Source organism: Gopherus evgoodei, chromosome 5, assembly GCF_007399415.2.
Source record: "Gopherus evgoodei ecotype Sinaloan lineage chromosome 5, rGopEvg1_v1.p, whole genome shotgun sequence".
Classification (NCBI taxonomy): domain Eukaryota; kingdom Metazoa; phylum Chordata; order Testudines; family Testudinidae; genus Gopherus; species Gopherus evgoodei.
In genome coordinates this window covers 61,406,914-61,419,764 of record NC_044326.1, presented here as the reverse complement: position 1 = coordinate 61,419,764, position 12,851 = coordinate 61,406,914, and positions in this window count along the sequence as shown.

Genomic DNA, 12,851 nt, shown 5'->3' with positions numbered 1-12,851 from the left:
GGCAGGATGTCTCAGAAAGTAGCTTTCACAGTTGATACATCTTGTATCCTTACTATCCATTGTCTTGGCACATTCGATCATCTTCTCTGAGATGACCATTCATGTCGCTCCATGAAATGGTCAATTGGCTGACCTCTCAAAGACAAGTTAATAAGGTTTAGGACATGCCCAGTTTCCACTCTCCAAGAGCAGGGTTATGGAGGTTGCCTTCTAACCATAGTCTATAACAGCACTTTGTGTTGGCAATTAAGAGTCTCCATTAGAATATTTTTGGTGGATGAGTTCCCTTATGTGAGGGAAATTAGACAACTGTAGTTCTCGCCTGGAACTGTGGTAGGCTAAATGTAGATGACTTTAAGTGAATTTGGAGCTATCTGCAAACAATGAACCAGATCCTTGGCTGGTATGAATCAGCTTATCTCTGGGGACTTAAATAATAACTGACCTCAATGGAGCTGGGTGAGTTTACACCAGCTGAGGATCTAGACCAGTATATTCTTAGTTATTATGTTTGGTAGTTTCTGGTGAATTCATTCAGTAATTTGTCATGTGTTAAATAAACTCCACTCTCACTTATAGCACTGCAGCCCTTCTAGCTTCAGTAGGGTTGCACTACAATGAGAGGAGAATTTGAAATATTTTCCAACATGTATGTGTTCTTCACAGTTATCTTTGAATGTTATTGTATCCTTGAATGTTGGATTAATTTGTCATGTAATTTATAGTATGATATAATAAGCTCAGCTAGCAGTTGATTCTCATTGAGATTTTTGTAAGTCTCTGCATTTTAAATGATTGTAACCATTTATAAAGGAACTAAGTATCAAATTATTAGAAGGGGTTTTTCTTGTTGTTCAGTTACTGTTTCTGACACTTTGTTCACACAACAATCCTCACCACATGAGCTTCTTTCCTTAGGATACAATGAAAACGGAGATAGTGTCGAGCGTAACCACGCTCCCTTAACAGAGCAGGTACTAGAGGACAAGGTGGGGATTCTGTATCTGCCTAGTCTGTGCACAAAATGAGAAGTTTGGTTGTCAGCACAAATAACTAACAATTTAGCACGCATAGCCAACATCTGTTGCGATACCCAGGTCCCGTGGAAAAACAAGTATGTTGATCATGTAATTAAAGACTGTATCATACTTAGAGCTGCATGAATAATGGATTTGTAAGTTTGCTGGCAATTCAAAAAAAAATGACAAAAACCTTTTTTGTTTGGATTGTACCATTAATGAAATTATTCAGAGTATTGAACAATCAACAAATTTTAATTTGGGTCTAAACAATGTTTTGAGCTGAAATTTTTCATTCTAGTTTTGGGCATTTTTATAAAAACAAAGCCTGGATTCATGAGAGGGGGTCGGGGAAAGAACTTCCTAGTAACCTTTCGCCAAGGGCTTGGGTACTTTCCTAGGATGTGGGAAACTCGGATTCATTTTTCACCCTTGCTGATATAGACAGTGTATTTGAACTTCACAAATACTCTCCACATTCGAGAAAGTGTCCTAGCTTCTGAGTTATGGCATATTTTGTGCAGAGTTTGGGCTATGGAGTCATTGTCTGGCTTTTCTCTAGCCCATGATTATCCAATGACTAGGAATTGAAACCTCTTATCTTGACACGGCCGAGCAGCTGGACATCTTAACCCCAGCAGGAGCCTCAGTCTAGGAGGTCTCCCTCCTATCTTGTCTGATCTGGTAGGCATGCTTAATAGCTCTTTACCAGATTGTACCCCACGCAAAACACAGCTGAGGGAGGTGCTGCTGCCCCCACCCCATACCCTAAGAATTAGAGCACTCACTTGGGATGGGGAAGATATGGATTCATATCCCCACTTTGCCTGCTTCAAAGCAGAGATCTGAAACTCCTCCTCCCCTTCCCCTTTTCTCATCTTGTAGGTGAGTGCCCAAAGCACCAGGCTACAGGGTAGGGTATTCTGGTGAGGTTCTCTTTCATTGTCTCATGATGAAGCTGTTCCACTTGTATAACATACTTAAATTTTCATTGGCGCTGGGACTGTATCTGGGGTCACTCAGGTGAGTGCTCTAGTCCCTGTGCTATAGAATCATTCTCTCTGTCTTTCAGGCCCAATATCCCTTTAAGGGCTGGGGGCGTAGGCATTTCCCACTGGCTTGCTTATGTGGCTCCCTGCTCAACTTGCTGGATTTTATGAATACCCTTCTTAGCCTCTTAACTCTCCCCAGGCATGAAGTGGCAGGGGACCTAAACCTCAGGCATTGTAACACTCAATCTAGATGATCTGGTAGTCCCTTCTGACCTTAAACTCTATATTGGCCAAGATTTTCCAAAGCAACTTATGATTTTGGTTGCCTCAGTTTTTGGGGCATGCAGAGAAGAGCTTGGATCAGATTTCCAGATGTACTGAGCTGCGGGAGCAAGTGGCTGCCACCAAAAGGTCAAGAGTGGGTGTCAACAAAGTTTAAGGGATTTTGAACGGCCTTGACACACACAAAGTTTAATTTTTTTGGTTAACATAATAATAGGTTTCAACAAGGTGGGAAAACAATGGCCAGATTTGAGCACTTCAGTTCTCACAATAGGGTCCAAAATTCTGATGACAATTCAGGCATATTTTATAACATGTTGTTTTACAATACACTGTTTCAGTAGGTTTAATTGTTAATATCCATTGAGAGGAAGCTCACTATCATGTGAAGAAGCACGTTCCCTGTGCAAGGGGCTGATTCCATTTTTGACACCATCTCCCCCTGTGACCCTGATGGAGTTCCCTAGACAAAACTTTTCAAACTGGGTGGCCTAGAGTTAGGCACCTAGTTTTATAAGGGCTTGATCCTGTGCAGATTGAAGTCAATGGCAAACCTTTCACTGACTTTGATGGTGCAGGATCAGGCCTTAAGTGCTGAGTACCTGTAGCTTTCACTGATTTCTGCTTAATGCCATTTGCAGGATTTGGTGAGTATAGGGAATCCACAAAACTGAGAACATCCATAGCAGTTTAAAATGCCTTTTTTGTCACTTATCTTTTATTGGGCTCACTAACTTGCAGTAGTTTCTTTATCCAATGGTAAGGAATGTGCAATAGTAAAGAGAAAAAAACTGATGCATTTTTGAGTACAGATACTCTATAGTGATCTGCATACTTAATAGAGGTGCCTTCTGTAGTAAAAGGAGGCCCTGAGACATGAACATTGGTATCAGAGGCCTGGTATGAGGCCTTAGGCCTGAATTAAGGTAATGATCAAGGCTTTGCTAACATAAAGCAAAGTTAAGCTGTGAGCCAGAGGCAGGCCCTGCTCACAGAAGCTGGCAAGGAAAGGGCTGATGCTGCAAGAAGATACGTACCTAAAAGGTACTGAACACTAGAAATCAGAACATTCACATATTTGCACATTCCACACAGATAACAAGGAACAGGCTGACCCATCCTAATGACAGGGCCCAAGGGATAATATGATGGATAGAGCTGTTTTGTTCTAATCAACATGTACAAGGTGAGAGGTGGCACCTTGCTACGTAGAGGGGTTGTACCTTGCTACGTAGAGGGGTTGCACCTCAATATGTCAGGAGTGATGTGTAACTTTTTTGTACCTGTGTATAAGAATGCATCCCTGGGGTGATGTCTTTGTCCGGCCTAGGGGGCAGTGGAAAGTGCCGCTACTGACTGAGCCGAGTCCATTGACCATGGGCACATACTCGTAGTATGCCCTGAATTAGACTAAGAAATCTTCAGGGAACTATTATTGTGTTCAATACGGCAATAAACCTGGCCAAAGTGCCTTCGTACCTTACTAGACTCTGTGGTCATTGTGGGTTCTCTTCGGGTCTGCTGTGGCAGCTATCTTCGAAGAGCTGAGACAGCACACAGAGGGAACACACGCATGCAGCCGAGTGATACCAACATTGGAGAGAGAAGAGCACCACACCGGTAGCATCTGACAACACACCTCTGACAACACTGGTGACCCCGACCGCTGATCTGGTGAGTAAGCGAGCTGTCCGCTGTAAGAATTGCAATCTAATATGGCAGAAAACCTCGTGCTAGGGAACCCCCTGATCCCCTCCCTTTTGATCCCCATGGAGTTTTATAACTCATGGACCCGCTGATTGCCAGTAAGGGGGGTCCATATGAATTGAAGAATGGGGAAACATGGCCTGGCATATGTAGCGCAATGGTAGAAACTGAGGCTCTGAGAAATAGTAATGTAACCCTTCTGCCCCTCTGAGTTGGCAGCAACAAGGGCCGGGTTCAGTATCCAGGGGTTCCATTTCAATAGCACAATGCCAAACCAGTTTGAGCCCCCACCCAGTGACCTGGGAAAATCTTACACATCCCCTTAGGTGCCTCAAAGAGGCAATGCTTCCCCTCTCGCAAGCACAGAGTCTCGGTGTAGCAGAAAAGGTTTAATTACATGAGATAAACAACAAGCACTAAACTGGGAAAACACCTCAACTAGAGTTCCTAGACCAAACCGTGAGCAAAGACCCACCCCAGGAAATTGGGCTGTGTCCTTTTCCCTGGGCTCTTGAGTCGAGCAACCCCCAAATCACCCACAGTCCCAAAAGTCCCACAATCCAAAAGTCTCTGTCCTGGGTCAGTGCAGCCCCAAAGTTCGAGAGTCTATCTGCAGAGGTCCCTCCCCCCAGCCTGAGTAAAAAGGGGCACCTTACGTGGTCCAGGGCCAACTGCCCTGCCTCTCCGTGGGTTCCGCTTCCGCCTTCTCCATGAACTGCTCCGCTTCACCAGCCGCTCCACTCTGCTCCTCCAGCCGTCCTCACAAACTGCTCCACTCCACCAGCTGCTCTGCTCCACCAGCTGTCCCGTGAGCTGCTCCAGTTGTCCCTGCAAACTGCTCGGCTCTGCTCACTCTGTGGGCTGCTCCACCCGTTCCACAGCTACTCTGCTCTGCCAGCCACTCTGCTCCACCAGCTGTCTCGTGATCTGCTCCAGCCATCCCCACAAACTGCTCCATTCCGCCAGCTGCTCTGTTCCGCAGTATAGCTTCAGGCTCCCCCACTAGTTAGCACAGTACTTAGTGCTCTCAGCTCAGTAATTTCAGCTCTTTAGTGATTTCAACTCTTAGTGATCTCAGCTCGTAGTAGGGGAGCCCCAGTGCTAGTGCACCATTAGCCCAAAGTGAGTTCAGCTCAGTAACCTGTATCTAGATTCTTAAGGGAATAAAAAATCAACTCTGACATTCCACAGTGGAGAGAGGAGGGGGAGGAACTGGTGCTTCTGGCTCCACAAGGAGACTGCCCCACCAGACACAGATATCTGTCCCCAGCCTCTCTCAATTCACTGGGTTTTGGAACCCATGTCTCTTGTCTAGCAAGTACCACTCAACTGAGGTTGAGTCATTTCTGTCACAAAGCAGTCCCACAGCTCGGCAGCCTGGGATGGGGTAGACATGCCTATGCAAATACACTCTCTGAAATTCTTTCCACCAGATGTCAGGGTAGAACTCATCCTGACTCTGCTTATGGTAATAAGAGTAAAAAAGCAAGAATCTTACAACTCATGTCTATGGCAGTGAGATGGCTTAGACAGCATGCTGGCATGCTAGCCAAACAAGTAATGGAAAAAGCAGGGCAAGTAACAGTAACAAAGAAACAGTTAAAAGAATCAAAAGAAGCGACACAGCCCTGGAATGCTCCCATCGCCCTTGCAGGGTGGCAAGCAGCCCAGAGACAACCAGTACAGGAACAAAGTGAAACACTGGAAACAACTGTAAGGAACCTACAAAAAATATATGTGCTGTCCTCTGTTATAAATATTGGCGGTAAACAGTAGGCTTCAGGTAGCTACGCTGTGCCTGAAGAATGGGGACAGAAGTGGAAAAAGGTGGTCCTAGTAAAATTAAAAGATGAAACTGGGTCCACTGCATTGCAACCATCACCTTATGATAAAAGCCAAGTTCCAGTTAAACTTAAACCGGACCTAGACTGGTGCCTGTCAGAATGGGACAAGTAAGTGCACAGAAGGAAAGAGTAGCAAACAATACTCTCACTGAATTGGTAAATCAAATGAAGGAAAAAATGGAACAGTTCACAGAGCACATTAGGAGACAGGAGCTGCGACTCAATCGCAGGGGAGTGAATAAAAAAGAATTTCAAAGTAAAAAACTGAAATTAAGCAGGTTAACACCTAGAATTGATGCATTAACACATGGAGCTGCCCAGAAACAGTTAACTGCAGCAAAAAAGGGCACTCCCACTATCCATTTGGCATGCACACAAAAGCAACAGACACTGGGGGAGCAAATTCAGGTTTTACAAGAGCAGGTAATTACCCCCAATCTGCTCTCAGAACCAGAATAAAAACCAGGGGCGCAATTCCCAACTGTGCAGGTTCCCAATTGCTTTGACCCACGGAACCACACTCTGCGCTCATACCTAAAAATAGAACCTTCTTCCTCAAATATTTTTACGTACTGGTTAAGTTTTGTCTTTTATATGTTTTCTCAGTTTGCTAAACTTGCTGCTGCTGCCTGCACTTTCAGATACCCTGAGAGAGCTAATCTCTCTTGGCTCAGGTCTCGCTATCTTCCTAGGTTGCTCTTCACCCACCCCCACCCCCATTTTCCCCTGCCTCTCCTCACTTCTGCCCTCTCTCTTTATTTTGAAAGTTAAAAGTTATAGTTTTTACAGAAACCTCCAAAAGATAAAGCAATTGAAAACAGAACAAAATAAGAAACAAAAAGAAAACAAGGTAAAAACTTTAAATCCAGTAAATTAATTATTTTAACCCTTCAGGAATGCAACAGCTGGAATTATTCCTAATTTTCTTGAATATATGGTTGCCAAGCAACAGAAATGCACTCTCTGCTTCTAATCCTAACCACTAACTAATATTTGAAACATGGGCTTTTCTTATTCCATATAGCAGAGTTTTAAAATAATGTTAAATATAAAATAATGCAAAATTCCTTGTTACTAAATTAATACAATACATTTGGCAAATATTAATATATTTTTATCAAATTTATGCTACAAGTTTTAAATAAGGTAATAACTTGTTTATTCAAGTGTTTAACCCTTTTGACTTTTTATTTTTGGTGGTGTTATTTTGTATAGTTATGAATAGAATTCTGGCGTCATTTGTTTTAATTGTAAGTTTGTCATGTGTGTGTCTTGTGTCTGTGTGTGTGTCATGTGACTATTATTTTTATTTTGTTGCAACAACAGTCAATATTATACCCTTTTAAAAAAATATATGAGATGTGGTACCACACTATTTTAAAATCATGGTTGAGGTATAATCATAGTATTATTAACACTAATTTTTTGTGCAACGTTCAAAAAGGTTTCAGTGACAAATATATGTACATATATTTCTGCCTCAACAAATAATGCAATTTCAAACTAAAAATTCTCTTTTATCAATCACAGTTTTGTTTTGTTTTTAAATTGTTATTCAAAGAAAAAATGTAAGGGGAAACATTAAGGTAAAGATAATATTAACAAAATGTCAATTTCTTGTTTGGGCTTTTTATAAACCTTGTTTGCACCTTTAAATATAGTTATAAGACTGTCATAATCAAAATATTTTAAAATAACAATTTATGCATAAAGCTAACCAAACAATTTCAACAGGTTTCCACTTTTGACTCCCAAACATAACAAAGCATCTTGAAAGTATACCCTCAAATACCATCAAAGTATTTGCATGTATCTGTATTTAAAATTTATTTTGGTTTAATTTTATAGTTGGTTTAATTTTATATGCTTTTCTTTTGTTATATTATGTTAATGGGAAGCAATGGTTGTTAAGGTTTGTGCTTCTAAACAGTTAACAAGAGTTAAGTTGGTATCACAAGCAAATTAACTCTAAAAAGCTAGTTAAAATTATGTTACTAACTCTTTTGCTGAAACAAAGTGTTCAGCAAGGGAAAACAACACACCTTCTCATGGAACATTATGAGCATTTATTTTAACAGTAATGCACCCCAAATGAAAATGAATGTCTATACAACAATTGCAGAAGTATAGCTTGTGTTATAAAAGGCTCAGTCCCTATTACATTGTTCTTATTACATTGTAAACAAACTAAGTTAAAACTGTGTATTGTTTGTTACTGAAAACAAACAAACAAAAAAAACTTTACTGTTAACTAACAAAAGTTGTTTTAAGTTGCATCCCACAGACGAAAGATGCCAGAAAGTATCACACCCTGAAGACACCAGATAATAACTGTATACAGTGAAGAAACCCCCAAGCATCAAGAAAAGAAAAATGAAGTGCTTTATAAATAAAAGACTGGTCAAATACACTTCTATCTACCGTATATGGACAATTAATTTAACAATCAGATAAAAATCACTAGCTGGACCAGAAAAACTGTCATTTAATTTCAGCTTGGTTACTGTGTAAAAACAACTGTGTTCTTGCTGTACTACTGTATTATCATTGTACTGCTGTATTATTGCTGTACAATATGTACAATGTGTATAACCTCGCTAAACTGTTTAACCAACACACAGGTAAAAATCAACAAACAAATGGAAGCCAACATCATGAAGGCAAGGAAAAAACAAATTGGTAAAGAAATTAAGTTACATAATAACTATAAATTGGGTAAACAAATTCCCTTTTAGTACCAGTCATAATTTGGGTCAGTGACACTGCATCCTAACTGAGGCACATGTTATTCAAAACAATCTTGTTCAGTGTCTGGGTACCAATATTAAATCCTGACACAGCAATATTTGATAAATTGGTTACTGTCCATTCAGTAGGTTATCTGGAAGACAGCATCCATAAGAAACAACTGAATCTACATCAACCAGTGGAACAGAGAAGCTACCCACTTCTGTTTCCTGCCCAGTAAAGCTGACCAGAGGGTGACAACCAGCCTTAAGGATAACCTATAACATGAATGGACAGTCCTGTGTAGTAACTAATTACAATATATTTATATATAAAGGCCTCAGTGGTAGTGTCACTACAAATTTCTGTTTTACTTCTCATATACACTGTGGGACACACTGTCACAATCCCCATCACAGTATCTCAAAACACTCAGCCTACTATTAATGAGGAGACAGGTGATAACTGGAATTGCCCTAATAAGAGTGTATTTCTATCTGTGTCACCAAAGTAAAAGGCCCAGAGTACACCAGCAGCCTGGAAAAACATGGTTACACTTGGATATAAGGTGGTGTCATAGGTACACATACATACTATACATATATGCCCATACACACTACAAATATATATGCCATATCCATATAATTCATATATATTATTTGGAAGTGCCTCTAAGGCTCAATCATAATACTACATTCCTCAGTCATGGTCCCGGGCCTAACATTCCCAGGCCCACCATAAGGGAATAAAAAATAATTGGATAATAAAATCTGCCTAACAGTCGTACGAGAGAATGTGCAGACTAAAAAGACAGATGGGGCATGAGCGTATGGATGGTAAAATAAGGTAACCACATAACAGTGTTTAGCCCACTGGGTTATCTTTAGTCCACGCATTATGCTTTTTCGGGACGATGGGTAAACATCCTCCCCATAAAAAGACAAAAAGTAGGGGAATGTAGTAAGAGGAGGCCCTGAGACATAAACTTTGGTATCAGAAGCCCGGTATGAGGCCTGAGGCCTGAACTAAAGTAATGGTCAAGACTTTGCTAACATAAAGCAAAGTTAAGCTGTGAGCCAGAGGCAGGCCCTGCTCACAGAAGCTGGCAAGAAAAGGGCTGATGCTGCAAGAAGATACGTACCTAAAAGGTACTGAACACTAGAGATCAGAACATTCACATACTTGCACATTCCACACAGATGACAAGGAATAGGCTGACCCATCCTAATGACAGGGCCAAAGGGGTAATATGATGGATAGAGTTGTTTTGTTCTAATCAACATGTACAAGGTGAGAGGTGGCACCTTGCTACGTAGAGGGGTTGCACCTCAATATGTCAGGAGTGATGTGTAACTTGTTTGTACTTGTGTATAAGAATGCATCCCTGGGGTGATGTCTTTGTCCGGCCTAGGGGGCAGTGGAAAGTGCCGCTACTGACTGAGCCGAGTCCATTGACCATGGGCACATACTCGTAGTATGCCCTGAATTAGACTAAGAAATCTACAGGGAACTATTATTGTGTCCAATACAGCAATAAACCTGGCTGAAGTGCCTTCGTACCTTACTAGACTCTGTGGTCATTGTGGGTTCTCTTTGGGTCTGCTGTGGCAGCTATCTTCGAAGAGTTGGGAGAGCACACAGAGGGAACACACGCACGCAGCTGAGTGATACCAACATTGGAGAGAGCAGAGCACCACACCGGTAGCATTTGACAACACACCTCTGACAACACCTACAATCATTAGTCTTTTAGAAATCTTGGTTGTCTATCTTACTCAAAAGCAATTGATACCACATCTCACAGAAGGGGGAAAAGAAAAATATATGTTTGGAATGCAAGTAGCCATAATCCCTTGGGTAATGCTGGGCCTACGTACTCCCATAGAAGGAGTATTATGCTGAAGCAGGCAAGGTTATGCAAAAAGGAAAATATTGTATAACTGGGTCACCAGCTTTGATGGTCTGTTGCACCATCTTTCCCTATAGAATGCTGCAGGCTGTCACATGTAGGGATCTGTAAAGTTAGCATGTCATAACACAAATGTCAGGATGACTTGGAATATGTCCCATGTATTCACTACTATGCATTAGCAGATCACATGGCTATGGAATGCAGACAACTAGACTGCAGTGTGTTAATGCCTTACTGTACTAGGATAAAGTAACCAGATAAAGCAATTTGCCATGTTGATGCTTAATTGCTGTGTGTTTGTGCCTTTTATGGATGACTGAATAACCTTTGGACAGCTTGAGTTGTTGTATGATCAAACTATTACCATCATATAGTGATATCAGAACTGTGTCTTAACATTCAGGTAATGCCACTAACTGCATAAAAATAGTTGATATGGGAACCTTGTACAAATAGAAGCCACTAAAAGTTGCTCTTTCTTCAGAGAGTGATACTATGTTTAATCAATGCTCAATGGTCATCTGTCCAGTGGGAAATGTTTATAGGTTGGTAATTTTTGGGTGTTTCATGATTAATGTGGTGTTCTTATGTTCAGGGACCAAACGGAAAACCGAAGAATAAAAATTAAGGTTGGGTCAAACTGCAGCTTTTCAGGTTCCCACTTCAATAAGAAAAAAAAAAGTGTTTGAAAAACACTGCCAGGTGGTGTTTCCAAAATGAAATGTGCTTCTGTGGACCAGCAGTTGCTAGAAAAATTGACAAGTCTGCAACAAGATAGAATTTCTACATTATCATTCAGATATTGTTCATAACTTTGTACTGTGGTTATGACTGCCTATTACAGAAGTACACATTTCTTACAGTTGTTTAGAAATGTGATCAGAAAAAGCACAAAGATGCTAATCATATACAATTACATCTTGTAGCTGTGGAGCCTGCAAATTCACTGTCTGTGCTAGAGAAATACTTAGTGAATATTATTAGCTCTGTGCTGTTTGCATTACATGTATGACTGTTATAGCCTTCTCAGAATAAGCAGACAAACTCTTCCCTTGTTGTCATGCTTACTGAAGGTACTGAAATGCAGGCAGAGTCAGGTTAAGGATCCTGGCATCCCTTTATCTCTGTCCTTTCAGTGGCAGAGTGGGTGCAGACTAGGACCTTGCAACAGCAACACATGGTGTCATGACCATCCCCAAGTCCCATCATTGTCATTTTCTCTTAGCAGGGCTTGTAACATTGGATCGCTGTTATTACTGCACTCTAGAAATTTGTTTGTTCACTGTTTTGAGCCACTGGGAGCATAATATGCCCTCTTTACCATCTTTTTGGCCCCTTAAGAAGTAGTACATTGATTTAATAGATTGTAATGCCAGAGGGAACCTGTAGCACAGTGTCCTTTTTCTGCCTCACAAGCACCCCTTTATGGGTGGAGTTGCCTCGGTGGCCATCCTACTTCTATTTCCCCTTTATGCAGACCCCCATAAGAACTCATTGTCCTCACTGATCTTCCAAACTCAATCCTTTAATTCACTCTTAATCAGCTCTTCTTGGACTGGCAACAGAGTTTATCAAAACTAGAACTCAAAAGTCCAAAACAACACAAAGTTTTCAGCTCATCTTCCCTCCTATTCAGAGCTAGCTAGGGCCCTGCAGGAGCCACACTTGCTCCTCATAGCTGCCCCCTTCCATCTGCCCCAACTTACAAGACTGTCTACCTTTGGCAGTCTTAAGTATTCTCTCAATCACAGCCCACCTGCAGCTCCCTGCTGTCTTTTGTATTGGAAGCACCTGGTTTGTTTCAGCTGGGGCTCATCTTGTAATGAGGGCTTGCTTAGGGGCAGGGGGAATTGGAATGGGGGAAGGGGAGGCAATGGCTCTCCCACTTTGTGTCATAGTCCTGTGCCTCTCCTCTTTGGTCCCCAAAGCAACTCTCCCAGGTCAGGCTGGGGTAAAAGCTACATGGGCAGGTGTGGTGAGCCATGGACCCTCCACTTGCTCTGGGCTAGGGGGGACCAGGGATACAGCATGGGGGCTGCTCTTGTGTACCCCCACCCCAGTCAGGTGGAGGAGCCCAGGTTCCCTGGCCTGGCTCCAGCTTCTGGTTTGGGTCACAGAGCTGCCTTCAGTCACCAGAGCCTTCTTCCCCAGTCCCTGTGACTTCACTCCCAGCTGTTCCAGACAGGCAGTCTGCCTCTTATATAGGGTTGTGCTACTAGGTATGTTTGCACAGGGCCTAGCACACTGGGCCCACTCTCACCAGGGGTGTGTAGGCACTGCTGTAATACAGTTAATACTCATACACACAGATGTGTGCTGGTGTACTTTGAGGTGCTCAGGCAATGCATGGCTGCCCCCTGCCCTGTTT